At 32.5% G+C, this 24,805-nt stretch overlaps 1 pseudogene; it reads left to right on the forward strand.

The window, feature by feature from the left end:
• The first annotated feature begins 1,205 nt into the window (after positions 1-1,205).
• LOC141679826 ((3S,6E)-nerolidol synthase 1-like) overlaps positions 1,206-24,805 on the forward strand; it is a 29,445-nt pseudogene continuing 5,845 nt past the window's right edge.

The following is a 24,805-nucleotide window of genomic DNA, read 5'->3' on the forward strand; positions in this document are numbered from 1 at the left end:
CGATAGATAAAATGAAAAGACTTACAAGTTTAGAGAATATGGAGAGGTTGGGGACGACCGGAAAAAGATTGTAACCCTTCGAACCTCCCGAGACAACCGTCGAAGATAGAAGAGAAAGAAGACAAAAATTGGGAGAAATTGAAGAGGAGTAAAAAAGAAAAGAGGAGGGCAGGGCCGCCTTTTATAAGCGTATTAAAAACTGAAGGGCCACACCACAAGGCCTGTTCCTAATCGTCCATTAAGAAAACACATATATACAAAATCATATATATACAGCCAGTAATTATTACAGGTCATTATTACAACGCGTCTTTTGAAAAAAGAGAACTGTAACAATTCAAATTATTGGGGGGAAAGCCCCAAAACCGTTCCATTTTCCAGTCCGGAGCACTAAAACTCAACACAATCCGGACTAGGGGGCAAGCAAAGCTCAAATTCTTCTAAGGACAACCAACCTTAGTCCTGATTGGCTGAACTCAACGCAATCCGGACTGGGGGGGCAAGCAAAGCTCAAATTCTTCCAAAGACAACCAACCTTAGTCCTGATTGGCTAAACTCAACGCAATCCGGACTAGGGGGAAAGCAAAGCTCAAATTCTTCTAAAGACATCCAACCTTAGTCCTGTTTGGATGAACTCAAACCAATCCAGACTGTGGGGCAAGTAAAGCTCAAATTCTTCTAATGACAACCAAACTTAGTCCTGATTGGCTGAACTCAACGCAATCCGAACTGGGGGCAAGCAAAGCTCAAATTCTTCTAGGGACAACCAACCTTAGTCCTGATTAGCTGAACTCAACGCAATCCGGAAAATCAAATTCTTCTAAAGACAACCAACCTTAGTCCCGATTTGCTGAACTCAGCACAATTCGGACTGGGGGCAAGTAAAGCTCAAATTCTTCCAAGGACAACTAACCTTAGTCCCGATTGGCTGAACTCAGCGCAATCAGGACTGGGGGCAAGCAAAAGATCAAGTTCTTCAACAATGCCAACCTTACTCCCCCATCCAAAAAATCTGCATAAGGGAGTGGGGGGAATATGATAGTACATGCAGCTCCTGCAAGGACCAGGCCCGGACTCCTAACTCAATCCAGTCCCGCACACTACTAGTCCTAACTAGCTCAGTCCCGGAAGCCCAATCTTGGGGAATCCTAGCGCGTGAGGCACTTGCCTGAGCATACGATAGGGACAGCTGTCGCCCATCAATCATGGGAATAATCAGGGCACGTGTCAGAGGATCCTCAGGACATTTCTCAGCAAGTTTCGTACTGACACGTGTAAAGCATCAACTCTAGCTAGGTGTCCCCCACTCCTAGAACCAATGGCTACGATTCAAAGGTACCAACCCCAAAACCCTATCCTTGGGGTTGGTACCTTTGAATCGTAGCCATTGTTTCTAGGAGCGGCGGACACCTGGCTATAGTGGATTCTTTACACGTGGCAGTGCGGGACTGGCTGAGTAATGTTCCGAGGATTCTCTGACACGTGCCTTGATTATTTCCATGATTGATGGGTGACAGCTGTCCCTATCATGTGCTTAGGCAAGTGCCTCACACGCTGGGATTCCCCATGATTGGGCTTGTGGGACTGAGCCAGTTAGGACTAGTAGTGTGCGGGACTGGATTGAGTTAGGAGCTCGGGTCTGGTCCTTGCAGGAGCTGCATGTACTATCACATTATTTCTTAAAAAAATATTATCACATTTTCTCACAAATTTATTTTCGGGACTAAATCTCTATGAGGATTTTTTTAAAAAATATATTTTGGGGAATATTTGTTGAGAATATATAGATTAAGAATTGTTTTCCTAATAAATTTTTATAACTCATTTCATTTGTACACATGTTTATAGAAATAATTTTCTAACTTTAAAATATTGAAAATATGGTTTGAAATTTTCTAAATTGTTTCAATTTGACAAGTGAATTTAAGTAGGTTTGATCTACTTTTACAAATTTAACTTGCTCCAACGTGGCCCTTTTTCTATTGTTTTTCTCTACTATTATGCACAATATTTCATCTTGAATTTGAATAAATCATCAAATGGCGATAGTTAAAGTGGGTAGTTTTCATTATTGATTAAATAAAAGGGGTAATTAGCTAGTTGCCCTCGTAGGAACCGTTTGGTTTATACAATTACCTTGTACATGTTTTTTTTTGTGTGTGTGTTATTTACACAATTTACCCTGTACATATTCCTCTATATATATTGTCCATCCGGCCGACTGAGAAATGTCATTGAAGAAGCCAAAGAAATATGAATTTTCTATGCATGGCTAGCCCTACAACACAAAAATGTTGCATCAGGAGAGACCTCTATTTAGTTTCAAAATATTAACCAGAATATGTGAGAGCACCAAAAAATTTACCAATTGTAAGATTTAGTTTCAAAAAAAATCCATGCAGTACAGGTTAACATACTAATGTTAAAATTATAAGATTTTTTTCAGTAAGAGTCTCTTTTTCGTACAGGAAATAGATTCCCTGAAACGTTCGCGGAATATGGTTATTGTTAGGCGCGAGCTCAAGGCCAAAAACAACGTAGGAAGCGATCCATAATAAGGTTTGATGATGATAGATGCTCTTCAAAGGCTAGGGATCGATCATCACTTCAAAGATGAGATTAAACAGGTTCTCGAGAGGCAGTTCACGGAGATATCCCCTCATTTTTTGAGGAATAAGGATCTTTCTAATGCTTCACTTTGTTTTCGACTTTTAAGGCAACAACACTACTATATACCCGCTGCAGGTTAGCATGTTTCTTCCCATATTAGGAGCAACTCCAGTGGAAGGTGGCAAAATCTGTGTCAACGTCGTACCCTACGGGCATGACGTGACTTACCACCCTTGATAACATTTTATTAGAATTGAGGGACATTGGGGTGCCAAATGAGTTGATATTGTGTGCCAATTTGACATGCCAAAAGTTGACATCCCACTAGGGTGCCAACTTTATTTGTGATTTCTCTAATATATATTTACTATACATTTTTTATTGAAGTAGTGAAGTTGATATATATCTTGGGGTGCCGACCATGAAAATACTTTTTAAAAAATGGTGCTAAAAATAATATGGAAGAGACATAATTTAAAATATAACATTTTTAATAATGTGATAAAGTTGGGGTGTTAGCTATTAAAGATGCTCTAATGTTACTACTACTAGTTTAAAACACGTGCGATGCACGGTTGTTTTAAATATTTATTATTTTATTATTTTAATTTTAATATTGTATTAATTATAGTTGTTAAAAGAGTAAGTAATATTTTATTTTTAGCCCGATATCATTATATCGACCAACGAATTATTTTTTACTATAAATTTTTATCTCGTTTCAATAGTATAATTGTTTTGACATCGTCAATAATATCTATTATTTTATTTTAGCCCGAACACCGTCTATATCTACCCAAATACCCGTCTCATACTCCACTGTTGTGTCCAGTTATATATAACTTTGTTTTTGGGGATTTCATAATTTTTAACGATAATATTATATAAGATAATTATGTCAAAATAATAAAGTAATTAAGTGAGGGCAATTAAGTAATTTCAGCAAGTACCGAACGACATGAAACTTTTAATGTTTAGTCTAAATTTATGTGATACACGGTTGTTTTAAATAATTATTATTTTAATTATAATATTTTATTAAATATATATGTTAAAACGGTAAATGGGTCTAAAGTAGAATATATCTTTTATTATATTATAATACATATTTTAAAATAATTAGGTTCTATAAAAAGATAATTGAATAACTCGCTAAAAAATATAGGTTCAATTTTCATCCATAACAATTTTCTGTCAATGTTTGAGAACTATTCCCAGACAAAATATATTTGGTTCAATATTCGTTGTTGATTTGGTTTATTAACATTAGTTCTAGACTTGTGAGCATGAATCTTATTTGCTTGTTTGTGAACTTGTGTAAATATGAAATATAAATATAAATAGTGTAGATGTATTTTTAAATATTTAAGTTCGTAACAATAAATTCTAATTAAAGAGATTTTTAAATAATTAAATTTTGAATTATCTGTTTGTATATTATGTTACTTGTAATTAAGTAATTATTACGATTATTAGCAAGCACAATCGAAATACAGGAGAGAATATTATAGTTTGTTTAAGTGAAAAACGTCGGAGGTGGTTTGTTAGCTGATGCTTTAAATAGCCTATGCTACTGTACAAACACAGCAAATTTACTAGCAGTTCAGGGGTGCTGATGATAATAAACAGGGGAGAGTTTGCAAGAGGGTTTCAGACCATGCATTGCGTAATAGTTAAGGTAATAGACGTTAACATTAATTGTTTAAACAAAAATAATTAAGTAACACAAAAATTAGGTAATATGTCAATATTAATTGTTTAAATAAAAATAATTAGGTAAAGTTAATTAAGTAATTCATGCAAGTACCGACTAACTAACTACCAAACTTTTAATGTTTCGTCTATTATAATATAATATAGATAGATGTTACTTTAATGAATTTTGTAAAGGTGCTAACGCTTTGTGCTAAAGCCTGTCTCCCCGCATTCAGTATGATTAGAGCTGTAAACGAACCGAACTCGGACGAAATTTTAACGAACTCGGACAAAATCTTAACGAACCGAACACTGTTCGATAAGCTTATTGGACAAAATTTCTTGTCTGAATTCGAGTTCGGTAATATTCAAACCGAACACGAACTGTTCGCGAACATATCAAACCGAACCGAACACGAACGAACACAAGTTGTTCGCGAACATCATTTGTATTTTTTTAAAAAAAGTAATTTTAAATGTTATTTTAAGTAAAAAATTATATCAAACTATTAATTATATATTTTTTTATAAATAAAATATTTAATTTAATTAATTATAAAATATATTTAATATATATTATTAATAATACATATATTATTTGTACATATAATATTATAATATACTATTTTTTTCGAACCGAACTCGAGTTTAACGAACGAACCGAACTCGAGTTTAACGAATGAACCGAACTCGAACCGAACACGAACCGAACTCGAGTCGAACACCTTAAAAGTTCGGTTCGGTTCGTTAAGATTATCGGACAAGAAATATTGTTTGAACTCAAGTTCGATAAATTTATCGGACGAGCTTAAGCTTATCGAGCTCGAGCTCGAACTCGAACGAAACGGACGAGCTTAACGAACAGCTCGGTTCGTTTACAGCTCTAAGTACGATTAACCTCCGGATTTGAAATCACTTTTAATACTAGATAGCAGTAAGGACCTCTGGCTTTGGTTTTTTTTATAAAATACTAGCTTAAGGCGGATATTAATTTCCTTAAATAAATACTAGTCACTGTAGTTTGCTATAATAAATATTTTATATCTTTCCTCAGGTCCGTTTTTGTATGATTAGTAAATTATTTGTTTATTGTGTAGATATAATTAATTTTTTATTATTTACTTTTTTTATGTATATTTTTTAATTATAATGTTGATAAAGTGTATTTTTTTCTAAATTTTCTTATAATTAGATTTTGTTTAAAAAAATTGCTTGCATTTTTGTATTCGCCTTGTCTTGTAGAAGATATTATCAGCGGGAGACTATTACGTTCAATTCACCTTTATTATATATAAATTGTTAATAATTATGTCTCCTTATATATTTATTATTAGATTATGTCTACCTATTTATTTAGTATTGGATAATTATGTCTTATGATATATTTGGTGACCCGTTTTTGTTGGAGACCACGAAGATCACTTATGTTCTGCAACTAATATATTGCATAAAAACATTGCAAAACGTATTATTTTGAGAATTTATGTTATACAAATTTTATTATTTTATTCAAAATCTTGAAAATCATACACGTACTGCATTTATAACATTACAAAATATTTTATTCTACGAAACATGTTTAGTTTGGAGAACATTTGTTCAAATTGCAGAACATACACATTATACATATTAAACTTAAATGATCTTCAACAATTTTAATGAATTAGTGATATTCGTAAAACATATTTTACCAAATAATATATTTGATAGTGTTTTGATTGCAGAATATAGTGGTCTTCCCGAGGTGTTCAATAAAAATGTGGCCTTTATAAAAAATTTCCCTGTGTCTTATTTTAAATTTAGTATTGGGTGTTTGTTTGATAATCAAAATCGTTTTAATTTAGTTCTCCTTGCCACCTTTGCAAAAAATACCAGATAATATTAATTATTGATTTTGTTTTTAATCTAACGATCTATATGCTTTATATCTCCTTATATATTTTTTATGTCTCGTTAGTATTGGGTAATTATACGATCTATATGCTTTATGTCTCCTTATATATTTTTTATGTCTCGTTAGTATTGGGTAATTATGTCGTCTCGTTAGTACGGGGTAATTATGTTGCTGATATATTTAGTATTAGATCATGTCTTCTTAGAATTGGGTGTTTGTTTCATAGTTAAATGATTAGTTTGCAATAAATATAAAATTAATTTTGATCATTGTTTTTATTTTTAATCTAATTATCTATATATTTTATGCGAAAGTATAATCAACCAAATATACTGCTTATACTAATTATATATAGCCACTATAAGAAATATACCCATTTGCGACAGAATTTTTACACTACAATTCGTCGCAATTGGCCCAATTGCGACGAAAAATATTCGACGTTTTTGCTCAAGTCTTAAGTTCAGATTTTCACACAAATAACCATTTCGTCATAAGTATCAATTCTGTCGCAAGTCCCAATTTCGTCACATGTACAAATTTCGTCATAAGTAACCATTTCGTCGTAAGTATTCATTTCGTCACAAAATTAAGAAAAACGTCGCAAATTAGGAAAGTGGAGCCCACTTTCAGTGAGCTAATAACTAAACTTTCGAAGGTATATTCTGTCGTTTTTTCCTTTATTTACGACAACCAGTATGTCGTAAGTTATCATCTTGGGCCCAGAAGCTTGCCAGAATTAATTTAAAAACAAAAAAAATGAATAAAATCATGAATTACAACCGTCGCAAGTTAATCAGAATTCCGTCGTAAGTACAGCATAATTACAGAATTCCGTCATAAGTAACCCATAATTCCGTCGTAAAATAATTTCTCCCGAGGCAGCATCATTCTAGTTTTTCAGATTCCAGCCTTTTTCGGCTTTCAAATTGATTCCTAAACCTGTCCAATCACAAATCCCAATCTATACACAATCGTAGCGCAATTCAACACCAAAATATACAAAATATGCTAAACCAATAATAAGAAATCATCTACAGATTTAAACCAACCTAAATATGAAAGATACCATACTTTACAAAAATATTATCATAAAACCATTTCGACTACATAAAAAGTTAAAACTATCCGACATTAACTTAGATCATCTTATAAATTTCCGTTCACAGGGATAATTCAAATTATCCTACAAACGTTCATAACCCATTACATCGATATTTAACCCCTAATTATAAGATCGCCACGAGAGAGTTATAAGGCACACTCATATCTCGGTCATTGTCATCATCGGATTCTGTGCCCCCCACCATAATCAGCATCACCGTCGTCGTCCGGGGCCTTTCCCTAAAATATACATAAAAATACAACATTAAAATTCAGGTCCGTCATAAAAATATATATTTATATTTTAATACAAATATAAAAATGCTTTTTTCAGCATGGTGTAATTGTATATGAAAATTTGTAGTCCTGTTCTCAAGGTCTTATATATAATATTATATGATTAACTTAAATTTTTTATTTTGAATTATTTATGATACATTGTTGGCATCTCTGTGCTACTTAGTCTTCTCAATTATCATATAATCTCCTGATCTATTTTGCAAGAGTTACAAAACAATCCTAAATCAAATACTATAAATTTGAAAAAGAATCCACAATTTACAACACCAAGAACATAGCATTTCTCTATTAATTTGATGATACAATTACTATTTAACTACTTTAAAGTACAAAGCATGAAAATAACATACAACATAAGGTCGGTTTATCAGCAAAGGTTTACCTGAATATGTGAAGCAGTTGTTGAAGCTGAGCACCTGGAAAAAGAGCTTGTCTTCTTGCCATTTTAGCTGCAGAAGAAATAAAGATTGTAAATTTTATCTATGTTGGTACTATTAGGTAGCACATATTTTGAAGGAAAAGAGCTCATGTATGCCGATAAACAAAAGTAATTTAGAAACTATACAGACTAGAAGGACCACACTGACTCGTGGAAAAGGAAAAGGGGGAACATACCGAAAATACAACCAACAGACCACATATCAACAGCCGTTGAATAGTGTGTTGTTCCCAGGAGCACCTCCGGAGCTCTATACCATATAGTAACAATCTGCAGTTTTTAAAAACACATAAATTGAATTGTAAGCTCCTAGCATGACTACACAACAGTAAATATGAGGTATATACTCATTTTTATATATTTTCTTTTTATGCATGTATATAAGAAATGTTATGCTTGTTTTTGGGGGTTTTGGAGAAACTCGGAATATAAGTAAACTTCGTGTGTTATTAGGTTAATACATAATACTTTCGAGTGGTTTGTCATGTATACACTAAAAAATAAAAATCACACCTCACAATAGATCCATTTATAATATCTACTTTTGCATTTATGTTAAATGTTTGCATAAGAAAAGTTAAAAAATTACAAAGAAAGCTTACACGCCTAGATTGATGAAGAGGAGAAAGAGAAGGGACTTGGAGCATTGATGAAGAGGACAAAGATAACAAACTTGAGAATTTTCTTCATCTTTTGTGGAACTTGTTGCAAATAACAAGAAAAAAATAATTCATGTCCAAATGTCTCCTAAGTAAGGTCACACGGAAATATAAAATAAATTTAATAAGATAATTAAACAAATATGAACATAAATATAAATATATAATTTGCACAAAAAGGGTAAAGAGATCATAACCCTCCGATTTTCAGTCTCAAAGTAATTAACTACCATGCAAAATGATTCCCGCAAATCAAATTCTCACTAATTTCGGAACAACTGAGATGAAATAAAAATATTTGGCTCAAGGTAATTTAATTCACTGGTAGCATGCTCGAGTATATCTCATCACTGAATGATGTGGAAGATGCATCATCCATAATTGAACTTTAGTTCACGAACCAAGGATTAGTATTTAAATTGATAACGAGGATGTCTAATATTCTAGCATGATGGAAATACAGATTAAACACTGATGCCTATAACTGACAGGCTATATCGCAGATCAATATACATTAAAACGCATTAGAAATGGACCATTATGTTTCATTATCATATATATCCATTCTCTTGGCAAAATGCAGTTTAAAGAAAAACTGAACTTAGCCTCAATAATAGGAAACAAAGAAGTTAAGTGAAAAGATCCATTTTGTTGGGAACCACGGACTTAGGGTGTTACTACATTTTACGATAAAGATTACGAAAAGAGGATTACCTTGTTAATGGTTGATTCCACGCTCTTCTATTGTATTCCCAAATTCCCTTGAGCGAAGTGTGGCCTCCGTCTTCTCAAGTTATCCTCTCTCTCTTCTTGCTCCTTGGCGGCTACAATATGTTTTCACACAATCCCAAGCAAGAAAAGAATAAGAATATATATAGGCTACAATAGGTACCATGGATAATTAGGTTGGGCCTTCTAATTACATCTTGAGCCTAGCCCAATATAATTAAATATTAATTCAATCCACTAAAAAATTAATATTTGCACTACCTTTCCTAATAGCGTAATTTAATTAATTCGGTTCCAATATTATTTGCTTATTAAATTCTCCATATTTAAAATATCATATGTCCATTAATTAAATAAATTACTGATAATTTATTTAATTAATATCTTTTATCCTTGATCATCCACTCAACCTTTATTTAATTATGCCAGAATAAATTCCACCTGCAGGGTTTCACATAATTAAATCTTTTTGAGCTTTCAAGGGGACATCATTAACCCGAATATTATCAGGACATGGATTCCTTCAATAAATAATATCCACCATGTATATAATTCCATCACCCAAAATATAATGATATAATTCAAAAGAATTATTTCATATATAAATCAAAGCATGCAAATAATATACACGTGTCAATTACTATTTCCGGATTAAGAACCTAAGCATTAATAATAACATAGAATTTTAGTTCTCCTTCTTAATCAGTATTAAGGGAACAATTCTAAATTTGATCCTGTTCAATATACACAAAGTATACTAGTATTATTTATTAGTCAATATAAACTAATCTAAATAATACTACAGCCATACCGGTGGATTGTCCAACACCACCTGTGCTGTGAACCTTATTATATTATATAACCGTATTTAACAATCTAATATTCTGTATCCCATTTGATACTAGATTGTTCACAATATATAATATTAGACAACATGTAAACATTCAAATGATTCTCAAATAAACTGGCCAGAAATAAATGTACATACTTCAAATAAATATTTTCAGTATACACTAACAATCTCCCACTTATACTCAAAATATTCTATGTGTACATCGGTGTTTATTTAATCCACTATTACATAAAAATCTGTGTCCATCCATCTGACTCCTATCGCTTCCACATGCTTGTCAAAAACCTTGGTTGACAAGCTCTTTGTGAAAGGATCTGCTCGGTTGTCTTCTGATGATATGTGAGCCACAACTATATCCCCTCGCTTTACGATTCCTCGTATGAGATGATACTTACGTTCAATATATTTAGCTGCTTTGTGGTCTCGCGGTTCCTTTGAATTTGCCACAGCACCAGTGTTATCACAATACACCGTCAAGCTCCTAGGCAAATTACGTACCACATCTAAGTCCAAAAGGAAGTTCCTGAACCATACAGCCTCTTTGGCAGCCTCAGAGGCCGCCACGTACTCGGCCTCCATGGTGGAGTCTGCAATGCATTTCTGCTTTACACTCCTCCATATAACGGCTCCACCTCCCAAAGTAAAAACATATCCCGAGGTTGATTTCCTCTTATCCCTATCTGATTGGAAATCTGAATCAGTATATCCCAAAGGAAATAGATCTGAGGCCTTGTAAATTAACATATACTCCTTAGTCCTTCTCAGGTACTTGAGTATAGTTTTTACTGCACTTCAATATTCCTGACCTGGGTTCGACTGATATCTACTAACCATGCCTACAGCAAAGCAGATGTCAGGCCTCGTACATAGCATACATTAAGCTTCCACATGCTGAAGCATAAGGAACTGCTTTCATGCTCTCTATATCCTTAGGTGTCGAAGGACACTGCTTCTTAGATAGAGCAACTTCATGCTTAAAAGGTAAAAAACCTTTCTTGGAGTTCTGCATGTTAAAACGAGCTAATACTTCATCAATGTAGGGCTCTTGAGATAAAGCCAATATCCTTTTCTTGCGATCCCTTATAACTTTGATCCCAAGGATGTATGCCGCTTCACCTAAGTCCTTCATGTCAAATTGTTTGAACAACCATGCCTTTACTGATGACAACATCTCAACATTGTTTCCAATGAGTAAAATATCATCTACATATAGTACTAGAAAAAACACTGCATTACCTTCACTTCTCTTATACACGCACAATTCGCTTGGACTTTGATCAAATCCATATGACTGGACTGCCTGATCAAAACGAATATTCCAGTCTCTAGAAGCTTGTTTAAGTCCATAAATAGACCTCTTAAGCTTACATACCAGATGCTCTTGGCCTTCCTTAATGAATCCTTTTGGTTGCTGCATATAGATGGTTTCTTCAAGACTTCAATTAAGAAAAGCTGTTTTGACATCCATTTGCCAAATCTCATAATCGAGATGAGCTGCTATAGATAAAAGAATACGGGTTGACTTAAGCATGACTACCGGTGAAAAGGTTTCCTCATAATCGATACCTTCTTTCTGAGTATACCCTTTCGCAACAAGTCTTCCTTTCCAGGCTTTCACCTTTTTATCTAATCCCCTCTTTTTCTTGTAGATCCACTTACATCCAATAGGTTTTATACCTTTGGGTGGTTCCACGAGCTCCCAGACCTGATTAGAATACATTGATTCTATCTCAGATTCCATCGCCTTTTGCCAAAGATCTGCATCTTTGTCTTGTACTACCTCTTCGTATGTACGGGGATCATCATCATGTTCACCAGGGACCAAGTCTGAAGACTCTCCCAAAAACATGAATCTATCAGGCTGTTGAACAACCCTCCCACTACGACGAGGCACTGGTGTGGTATTAGTGACAGGTTGTACATTATGTTGTGGTTGTTCTACTTGTACTACAGCTTCATGGGTATTATTTATCCCTCCCACTAGTTCCTCTAAAACGACACTACTCATGGGTTTGTGATTCATTATATAGTCCTCCTCCAAGAATCTTGCATTGGTGCTAACAATGACATCCCGATTCTTCGGACTATAAAATAAATATCCTTTCATTCCCATGGGGTAGCCTACAAACAACCTTACTTCTGTACGAAATTCTAACTTAGTCGCGTTCTTGTTCAGCACATGTGCTGGACAACCCCATATTCGAATATGTCTTAGACTCGGTTTATCCCCGGTCCACAATTCTAAGGGGGTTTTAGGAACCGACTTAGAAGGTACTAAGTTCAGAAGATAAGCTGCTGTCTCTAAGGCATGTCCCCAAAATGACATGGGTAAATCCGAATAACTCATCATCGATCTAACACTCTCTAATAGAGTCTGATTCCTTCTCTCTGCTACACCGTTCTGCTGGGGTGTGCCTGGTGCAGTTAACTGGGATTATATCCCATTTTCTGATAAATATTCCCTAAATTCTCCAAGCAAGTATTCGCCACCACGATCTGATCGTAGTGACTTGATACTTTTATTAAGTCGCTTCTCCGTTTTAGCTTTGTACTCTTTGAACTTATCAAAGCACTCAGACTTACGGCGCAACAAATAAATGTACCCATATCTAGAATAATCATCAATGAAAGTGACGAAATATTCATAACCACCTCTTGCTTGAATATTCATGGGTCCACATAAATCAGAGTGAACCAATTCTAATACTTGTTTGGCTCTATTCCCCTTTGCCTTGAAAGGCCTACTAGTCATTTTACCTTCCAAGCAGGATTCACAAACTGGAAATGGCTCCACTGCCAATGAGCTTAAAGGCCCGTCTACTACCAGTCTTTGAATCCTCCTCAAGTTAATATGACCTAATCTCAAGTGCCAAAGATATGTTTGGTTCAAACTAGAAGGTTCCTTTCTTTTAGTAGAGTTAGAAGATGTGTTGTTCAATTCCCTAAATTGCAGTTGCAGTGCAGGTTGACTAGGATTAATTATATACAAATTGTCTTGCAATGTACCAGAACATATAATTCGTTTATTCATCATAATAGAAATATTACGATCCAAACAAACATTATAACCATCCAAAGCAAGTTTAGAAACCGAAATTAAATTCCTTCTAAAAGAAGGTACATTAAGACAATTGTTCAAAACCAAAATCCTATCAGAACCAAAAGATAAATGAATAACTCCTACTGCAACTACTGCTACTTTCGTAGCATCTCCCATGAACACGTATATCTCACCATCTCTAAGCATTCTGGATAGTTGGAACCCCTGCATAGAATTACAAACATGATCAGTGGCTCCTGTATCTACACACCAAGTGCTCGTAGATATAGCCGCTATAAATGTTTCTGTAACTAGAGAAAGAGACATACCAGTATTGTTTGTCTTCTTAGGAAGAGGACAATCCTGTTTCCAGTGACCTGACTGTTTGCATCTGAAGCACTTTCCCTTAGGCTTTTTCACACCACCCTGAACTTCCACTGCCTTCACAGCTTTCTGTGTCTGAGCCTTTTTCTTCTTCTTAATACCTTTCGGCTTAGAGGAAGAACTTTTCTCAGCCACATTCACTTGAACACTCTGCCGAAATAATCCTTCAGCTGCCTGAAGTTCTGTCATCAGTTCCGCGAGCCTATACTGCCTCTTGTTCATGTTGTAATTCAAGCGGAACTGCTCAAAACTCTTGGACAAGTTCATAAGGATAATGTCAATCTGGGTTTCCCCGTCAAGTTCAGCACCAAGGATCTCTATCTCATTCAGATGCGACATCATCTTGAGAACATGATCCCTTACAGGTGTGCATTCAGCCATCTGAGTGTTCATTAAAGCCTTCATGGCTACTTGCCTAGCAGCCCTATTCTGATCTCCAAAAAGTTCCTTGAGATTAAAGAGCATATCCGAAGCAGTGGCCATAGACTGATGCTGATGCTGCAAAACACCCGACATTGCTGCCAGAATGTAACATCGAGACATCTCATCAGCCTTAATCCACCGTTTATAATACTCTTTCTCATCTTCAGGAGCATCAGCAGCAGGCTGTTCAGGCTTGGGTTCATAAGTACAAAACTTGTACTCCTCAGCAATCAACACAATGTCCAAATTTCATTTCCATTCAATATAGTTAGGTACGGTTAGTTTGTTATCCTTAAGTATGGTGAATAGTGGATTAAAACCCATTTTATCCTGAGAATCATGCATAAAAGCATCACATAAATAAGGGTGCATTAATTATTAAGATCTATTGATTCCTCTAACAATTATTAAAATTTAATGCACTAACATCTAAATACCATAAGCTTCTAGTACGCCACGATGTGTGACATGTATACCACCTAATTTTATTTAAACGTTACTTCGGTCCTATTACTAAACAATATGCCACGTTGGGGTGGACAATATTATTTTTTCATAGCTAAGTGTATATCATCATCAAATCTTAAATTATTTGAAATCTATGGAACTTGGTACGCCACGATGGGTGGCGTGTATACCTTCCAATATTCGTAATTTTGCCTTGAATAGAATACTTCAATTCAATATTCATCAATGGTTTGATTTCCAAGTAGTGGAGGAGTCACATCGGTCTCGCTTAAAACCCACAGCCTTACAAGTTCGATGAACCCGTTTTTGACAAAATCGCTCCAAATCAGAAATAAAGAAAATCCGTATTTATTCCTTTCAAAATTTATTAATTTAAGAAGTTTGTTCTAGTAATTTCTATAACATTCTAGACACCATAAATTACATGTCACGATGGGTGACGTATATATAATTTATATTCGTTTTTATGTTAAATTACCTACAACCAATAATGGAGATCATGAGATTTAATTTCATATTAATTCCCTCTCCCACTTAGAATTTTTTTTAATTAAAATTGAGGAATTTTAAAATTAAATGGGGCCCTATGTTGTTATAATTATGTCTAACCATGCATTCAAAATACACACATAATTTTAGCAACATATAACATTTAATTAAAGCAATAAATAAAATTTATGTCAATGTCGTCCTAATTAAGTTAAACATGCAATTTTAAAAGAATTACACACATAATTAACGACACACATAATCAATAAATTAAAGCAATAATTAAAATTTAATGGAAAAAATTAAAATAAATTTTCCACTATTATGGCCCTTGAAAAAATAATCCAGCTCTCATAAAAAAAATCTGCCCCAAGCGCGTTCGACACCCCCAGCAGACCCAGCAGCCCCAGCAGACCCAGCAGCCGCAGCGGCCGCAGCGCGCGCCTGTTGCTTTTCTGTGAGTTTTGTTTTGATTTTGTTCGATCCAAACATCAACAACAGCCCCTTGTAATCGCACAGCGGAACAAAAAACTACCGGAATTGATTTCTGATCGCACATAACTATTACAAAATACCCGGAACAATTATAAAAAAATAGATCTAATACAAAACTAATTTTGTAAAATCTATTCTAACACGATCAACCCTCGTGTAAATTACAGCCACGATTAAACCACGTGGAAACCAAAACAAAAATTAACCACGATTAAACCACGTGGGATCCAAACACATAATTAAAATATACATGGCCATAATAGTGGATTAACAACCTGCATCAAAACCAATACAAGCAAAACACTAAATACACGCATATATAATTACGACATGGACATTATATCATAAAACGTAGAACCCATTACCAGGCTCTTGATACCAATTGTTGGGAACCACGGACTTAGGGTGTTACTACGTTTTACGATAAAGATTACGAAAAGACGATTACCTTGTTAATGGTTGATACCACGCTCTTCTATTGTATTCCCAAATTCACTTGAGCGAAGTGTTGCCTCCGTCTTCTCAAGTTATCCTCTCTTCTTGCTCCTTGGTGGCTACAATATGTTTTCACACAATCTCAAGCAAGAAGAGAATAAGAATATATATAGGCTACAATAGGGACCATGGATAATTAGGTTGGACCTTCTAATTACATCTTGAGTCTAGCCCAATGTAATTAAATATTAATTCAATCCACTAAAGAATTAATATGTGCACTACCTTTTCTAATACCGTAATTTAATTAATTCGGTTCCAATATTATTTGCTTATTAAATTCCCCATGTTTAAAATATCATATGTCCATTAATTAAATAAATTACTGATAATTTATTTAATTAATATCTTTTATCATTGATCATCCACTCAACCTTTATTTAATTATGCCAAAATAAATTTCACCTGCAGGGTTTCACATAATTAAATCTTTTTGAGCTTTCAAGGGGACATCATTAACCCGAATATTATCAGGACATGGATTCCTTCAATAAATAATATCCGCCATGTATATAATTCCATCACTCAAAATATAATGATATAATTCAAAAGAATTATTTCATATATAAATCAAAGCATGTAAATAATATACACGTGTCAATTACTATTTCCGGATTAAGAACCTAAGCATTAATAATAACATAGAATCTTAGTTCTCCTTCTTAATCAGTATTAAGGGAACAATTCTAAATTTGATCCTGTTCAATATACACAAATTATACTAGTATTATTTATTAGTCAATATAAACTAATCTAAATAATACTACAGCCATACCAGTGGATTGTCCAACACCACCTGTGCTGTGAACCTTATTATATTATATAACCGTATTTAACAATCTAATATTCTGTATCCCATTTAATACTAGATTGTTCACAATATATAATATTAGACAACATGTAAACATTCAAATGATTCTCAAATAAACTGGCCAGAAATAAATGTACATACTTCAAATAAATATTTTCAGTATACACTAACACATTTCTAGTGCATTTTAATGAATGAATTTTAATGTTGAAAAAGCTCTAAGACAAATTTTAGATCTCAATTTAAACAACTTACTCTTGTTTTCAATTTTCTAGGTCAAAAGTGAAGTAGAAAAGACCAGGCACCTATAAAAGTCAGTAAAAAACAAGTAGGAGAATCCTAAAACGAGAACACTAACGCTAAATTATGGCATATGATTAAATAAAAATAATTATTACAGTAGACAGCAATTGAAAGTATACATCCAATACTAAACAAAATAAAAAAGAAGCATCAATTAGTGAATATTAGATCAATAGTACACGTTAAGTTCAATCCGTATAGGCACTTGGAAAACCAAATCAAAACCATCAAAATTAATCTACTAACAAAAAGACATGAAATTTAGTGTTTACATGTGCCCATGGGTGCACACTAGAAAATCCTTAATGAAAACAAAAGCAATTAGGATTAAAGTAACTATACAATGACATATTAAAACAACTACACCAATACTTCTTAAAATCTAAATGTTGCTAATGAAAGCTTTGTAGCATAAAATTTTAAACTTTTAGGCGAATGATCTGCTGGTCCTAGAGGGAAGAAAGGGAATACAACTCAATGTGATTAGCAAAATACTAATCAGTAGTTCAAGAATAAGCACAAGTGATGCAATTTCAGAAAGAAGAGTATTGATTCGAGCCAGGAGACTGAGAAGTAGTGCAAATAAACGTGCATCGGAGGCTTATAAAGCACATAAGCATGTTTCGACAGCAGTAGTGCCTGTCTTGATTGTCAATGTTCTGCATAAGAGTGGTAAATTTAAAGAAACAAGCAGTGCTGAAATTGATGATACGAAGGTATCGAAAAACAAGAAAAAGGGTAAAAGTAACTGGAGGAGATTCTTTTGTTTGTGTGTGTCAACGTGCAGTAAGTTTCATGCAATAGAACCATCGAACATTCAGTGTTAGATTATGGAACAGACAGCTAAACTGATCCATTCTCATCAAGTATTACAACAAGTGTACATTCTATCAGGCATGGCCGTCATTATTACATCTTTTAGGCGAATGTCTGCTTCTGCAGTCACTAATTGATGCAACCAGTTGAAGCAAATACATAAACTAACCAAATACACCTAATACAACATTCATTCTGATTAAAAAAACTATAATACCTTAATAATCAGAGTACATTCAATCTACAAAACTGAATTATAACCATAAATCGAGACAAATAACAATTCTAAAAATGTTAGAGCTTTTTAGATCTATACATATATCACATTATAGAATTTTACATGGATGTGTAGATAAAATTGTAAACCTCAAAGTGCTATTGGTTGACAGAGGCGAAGTTAGCATCATTAGCATCATTTCCGTTTCCGTTTCCGTAATAGCAAAATATCAAGTTTAATTAGAAGCTGTGACCTAAACAGATATTATAGGGAATAAGAAGAAGATTGGGTAATTAAGATTTGGAATTTAAAATAACAGGATCATAAATTAAGGCAATACTGTATGAAATTTTGAATGCGTGTGTGTATTTGTGTTTGTGTTAGCGAGAGAGAGGGGTGGAGAGGGAGGGAGAGAGAGAGAGAGAGGAGACCTGACTAAAGAGCGTGTTGTTCGCCAACAAGCTGGAGATTATCAGAGACAAAAACAACCATACCACAAACAAGACAAGCATCTTGATCCATCTTCTCTAGTATGTAGTGTGTGTGTATCTATCACTCTGTGTGTATGTGCGGCAGCGATGTTATATACCCTAGCGATGAAACCTGCCCCATTTGCCTCTAATCAACGCTGCTTTTTATTGTTTTATTATAAATGACTTTTGGATTCCTTTTTCTTATTTTTTAAGGATATTTTATCTTTATTTTTTGATATTATCATTTTCTTTTCTTTTCTTGTGAAGAACTAAATTTATTTATTTTAAAATTTGATTCGTCATTTCTTGTAAAATTTTATTCGTTATCTTGGGCAACGTACTGACTATTTTTCTAAATTACTATTTTCAATGATTTAAAGATTATTTTTTTATTTTTAACGGTAAAATATTAATAAATAATGATAATTAACTTAATTTTTAATAATTTCAGAATTTATTTTTAATAAAATATTTTTAATGGTAAAATATAACCAAAGTTTTATATCAAAATGATTTTATTTGGTTTTTCATTCTAACGGTTAAACTTCAGTTTGCCTAGTATAGCTAACAAGTGTTTAACCCGAATTGGTGTTTCGATTACTTTAAAAAATATTTTTCAACGATCCGACCATATAGATTTTAATAGATATATATTAATGATGTAACCAAAATTTCATATCAAAATAATTTTATTTGGTTTGACATTTCAACAGTCAAGCATCAGTTTGACTAGTATAACTAACTAGTGTTGAATCCTGTATTGGTTTTTCGATTATTTTAAACATATTTTTCAACGATCCAACCGTATGAATGTCAAGAGATATATATATTAGTGATATAATCAAAATTTCATATTAAAATAATCTTATTTGGTTTGACATTTTAAAAGTCAAGTATCAGTTTGACTAGTACACCTAACTAGTGTTGAATCCTGAATTAGTGTTTCGATTATTTTAAAAATATTTTTCAACGATCCAACCGTATGCATGTCAATAGATATATATATTAGTGATATAACCAAAATTTCATATGAAAAGAGTTTTATTTGGTTTGACATTTTAACAGTCAAACATCAGTTTGACTAGTACAACTAACTAGTGTTTAATCCTGAATTGGTTTTTCGATTATTTTAAAAATATTTTTCAACGATCCAACCGTATGGATGTCAATAGATATATATATTAGTTATATAACCAAAATTTCATATCAAAATAAATTTATATGGTTTGACATTTTAACAGTCAAATATCAGTTTGACTAATACAGCTAACTAGTGTTGATTCCTGAATTAGTGTTTCGATTATTTTAAAAATATTTTTCAACAATCCAACCGTATGGATGTCAATAGATATATATATTAGTGATATAATCAAAATTTTTTATTAAAATAATTTTATTTGGTTTGATATTTTAACAGTCAAGCGTCACTTTGACTAGTACAACTAACTAGTGTTGATTCCTGAATTAGTGTTTCGATTATTTTAAAAAAAATTTTAACGATCCAACCGTATGGATGTCAATAGATATATATATTAGTGATATAACCAAAATTTCATATCAAAAGAGTTTTATTTGGTTTGACATTTTAACCGTCAAACATCAGTTTGACTACTACACCTAACTAATGTTTAATCCTGAATTGGTTTTTCGATTATTTTAAATATATTTTTCAACGATCCAACTGTATGGATGTCAAAAGATATATATTAGTTATATAACCAAAATTTCATATCAAAATAAATTTAAATGGTTTGACATTTTAATAGTCAAGCATCACTTTGACTAATACAGATAACTAGTGTTGATTCGTGAATTTGTGTTTTGATTATTTTAAAAATATTTTTCAACGATCTAACCGTATGGATGTCAATAGATGTATATATTAGTGATATAACCAAAATTTCATGTCAAAATAATTTTATTTGGTTTGACATTTTAATAGTCAAACATCAGTTTGACTAGTACAACCAACTAGTGTTTAATCCTGAATTGGTTTTCGATTATTTTAAAAATATTTTTCAATGATCCAACCGCATGGATGTCAATAGATATATATTAGTGATATAACCAAAAATTTATTTCAAAATAATTTTATTTGGTTTGACATTTTAACAGTTAATCATCGGTTTGACTAATACTGTTAACTAGTGTTTGAATCCTAAATTTGGTTTTCGATTATTTTAAAAATATTTTCAATGATCCAACCGTATGGATGTCACATATATATTAGTGATAAACCAAAATATCATATCAAAATAATTTTATATTAAATGATTTTATCAAAATATTTAATTTTTTTCTGAAATTTCAAAAATGTCACGCAAACAAATAAATGCTGACATTAATATGGTTGGATCATGAAATAATATTTTTTAAAAATTGAAATTATCAAAAATCATGTGCTAATTTATGATGGAATCCGTCATAAATTATTGGCTACCAGAAATTTGAGAAAAGTCAAATTTACCGCCAAAATTTTGGGAAAAAAGTTGAATTTCCCTCTTTGTTAACTTACGACGAATTTTAATTTCCGTCGTAAATTGATGGATCCGATCTTTTTCATCACAAATATTTCGTCGTAAATTTAGATAAAATATATATATTTTTAATTTTAAGTTAAAATTTTAATAAAAATATTTAACTTACGACGAAATAATCAAATTGTCGCAATTTTAAATGATTTTCATTTTTCCGCCAAAATTTTGGGGAAAATTTTGAATTTCCCTCTTTGATACTTACGACGCATTTTAATTTCCGTCGTAAATTGGACGATCCGATCTTTTCCGTCACAAATATTTTGTCATAAATTTAGATAAAATATTTTTTTATTTAATTTTAAGTTAAAATTTTAATAAAAATATTTAACTTACGACGAAATAATCAAATCGTCGTAACTTTAAATGATTTTTATTTTTGTTTAATTGTGTCGTGCAGAATTTTATTAATAAAATATTAAACTTGCGATGATTTTAAGTTTCGTCATAAATAATTATGACGTTTTACTTTGTTCCATCGTAAGTTGGGCGCACATTTTTTTCCGTCGCACGTTTTCCGTCACAAATGGTCATATTTCTTATAGTGAGCATATAATGCTTAAATCTTAATTTTCATTGTTATGTTTCGGTGTAATAATGTATTTGTACTACAAACAAACTACTCCCTCTGTCCCTCCCATTTGTTTATACTTTTCTTTTTGGGATGTCCCTTCCAATTGTTTATATTTCAAAATTTTCCAAAAATAGTAAAGTTTTAATAATTTTTAAATTAACTACATCCACTACTTTCCTCCACTATACCCACTTTATACATATAATATTAATCGATCCCACTACTTTACTCATTTTTTCAACTTTTCTCCACTACTTTATCATTTTTCTTAAACTCCGCGCCCCACCCAAATGTAAACATTTGGGAGAGACGGAGGAAGTATAACTCAAGGCGCTTGCTATCCACATATTTACTTATTAATTTTATCAAATAAATTAATGTAATTTGTTATAACAATATTTTTCATCTTCATTAGTGGTCCATTTGTAAATTGATTGTTTATTGTGTACATATATTTTTCTACTATTTTAATTTTTGTAATGTATATTTTTTTCTAAATTTTCTTATTTATCCTCGTTTTAATAATTAGTTTTTTTTTTAATTTTTTTATCTGGTTTTCTTTTCTTCCCCTTTTTCTCATCTTGGAGAAGCAATACCTCTATTTGTTATATAGTTGTCTCTCCTCGTATATTTTGTTATATATAATTGTTATATTATGTTTAATTATTTATTTAGTATGTCTTCGTGTTGTATTTAGAATTAGATTTTCTCCTAGTCTATTCAGTATTCATTTGTTTAATAATGAACTGGTTTTACTTTAGTTCTCCCCACCATATTTGTAACAATTACCAAATAATCTTACTATTAATTTTGTTTTTAATCTAACATATATTTATTTAGTACAGAGTAATTGAGTAATTATGTTATTTAGTATTAAATTAGGGTGCTTATTTATTTAATATTATGTGTTTGTTTCATGATCAAAATAGTTTTAGTTTAGGTTTCGTACCACATTTACAAACACCAGATAATCTTAACCATTGATTGATTATATTTTTAATCTAACCATGTTTTATGTCACATTTCGAAACATCAATTTTTTTATTGTTAAAATTAAATTAATGTACAACCCAATAGTATGTTTGTTTTATAAAGCGAGTTCTAGTTTGTAATTTATTTTTGGACTTCGTTGTATTTCACTTGTATTTTAATATTTTTCGGAATTATCAAATTTAGATAAATATTATAATAATTTAAGTTATAAAATAAATATGCATAAATGGAGCGGATATCCGATCTGAAATCCGTGATTCGAACGGATCCGGATATGGATCGGCCTATCAAAAATCCCGAACCGATCCGATCCGAATCCGAAAAAATAAATGAATATGAATATGGATTTAGGCCGATCCAATCCAAATCCGATTCATTGACACGCCTACGACCAAATATATGCCAACCAAATATAGTCCTTAAACTAATTAATTATATATAGGATATAATTATAGTGCTTCTTCCATCAACTTGCCACACACTACCACACTGATCACTAAATAGAAAAAATTCTTGTTCTTATAAAATAAGATGTTTTAATGACACATGCAGCTGTTTTTTATCCCAAGTTTACAAACAACAAGTTTACAAACAAGGAGAGGAAGCTAGAGAAAATGCTATTAAGAGCAGAGAGTACAGAGGCATTGATGAGTCTACATGAAGCCTCACAACTGTGAATAAAAGATGAAGATGTTCTTGATGAAGCCGAAATTTTTAGCCGCCAACTTCTTGAGCAAAGAATTAAGCATATGAATGATCATGAAGCGCAAACTGTCAGGAATACAATAGTTCATTCTCTCCACAGGAGTCTTGCAAGGTTAAAAAAGAATCACCTCGTGGAAAATGTAATTTCTGGTCAATCTGGATGCGGGAAAGCCTTACAAGAGATAGCCTATCTGGATTCAGCTTATATGAAAGTTATACATGAAACAGAACTTAGTGAGCTCTCGAGGTATCCATAACTCACTAAGCTAAATATTATATATATAGTATATGTATACGCTAACAAAAATATTTTGTTTTGTACTTTTTGATTGCATATACATATGTGCAGGTGGTGGAATGCTCAAAAATTGGTCAATGACTTGAAATTGGCCAGGAGCCAACCACGACTAAAGTGGTTCACATGGGCTACGGCCATGTTGACAGATCCGAGTTTATCTGAAGAGAGGATTGAGCTGACGAAAGCTATTTCTCTTATCTACGTGATAGATGACATTTTCGATGTTTATGGGACGATTGATGACCTCGCTCTTTTTACTGAAGCTGTAAACAGGTATTTTCTTTCTGAGAAAGTCCTTGTGGTCGGGCTTAATCCTGAGGTTTAACTAATTACATGGTATAAACTAATTACATGGTATAAATAGGTGGGATATTGCAGCTACTGAGCAACTTCCAGATTACATGAAAAAGTGTTTTAAAACGCTGTATGAAACCACCAATCAAATTGGATACAAGGTCTACAATAAAAATGGATTTAACCCCATAGACTACTTGGAAAAAATGGTATCAAATTTTCTTCAGCATAGATACAGAGAATACTGATAGTGTTGGAAACGTAAATGGGATTTTGCTCCAATATATTTAACACAAATATAATATATAATATATATTGTATAACAAGATTTCGGAAATAAAACAGACACACAACACTTATATATTTTTCTCTTCAATAAAAGATTACAGCTTTTCTTTCTTTTAAAGACAACAGAAGGTTACCACCTTTGTTTTCTAATATGAGAGTTTCGGCTCTATTTTTCCTTTCTGCAAGTATTTAACTCGGTACTACTTTATATTATACAAATGCTCCTGAGCCGTGCTTTTTATAGACTTTAAAACACATGCATAGCTCAGCTCTTGCATCACCTATCATTTATTTTCTTATTTTCTGGACAACCTTGCATCTAATAGCCTACCTTGAATCCAGGAGGAGCTGCCATAGTTTCTTTTATTTCTACCACCTTATGTTATTTGATTTCTTCAGCCGTGTGTTGTAGTTTGCACAGG

This window comes from Apium graveolens, chromosome 8, assembly GCF_009905375.1.
Source record: "Apium graveolens cultivar Ventura chromosome 8, ASM990537v1, whole genome shotgun sequence".
In the NCBI taxonomy this organism is placed as follows: domain Eukaryota; kingdom Viridiplantae; phylum Streptophyta; class Magnoliopsida; order Apiales; family Apiaceae; genus Apium; species Apium graveolens.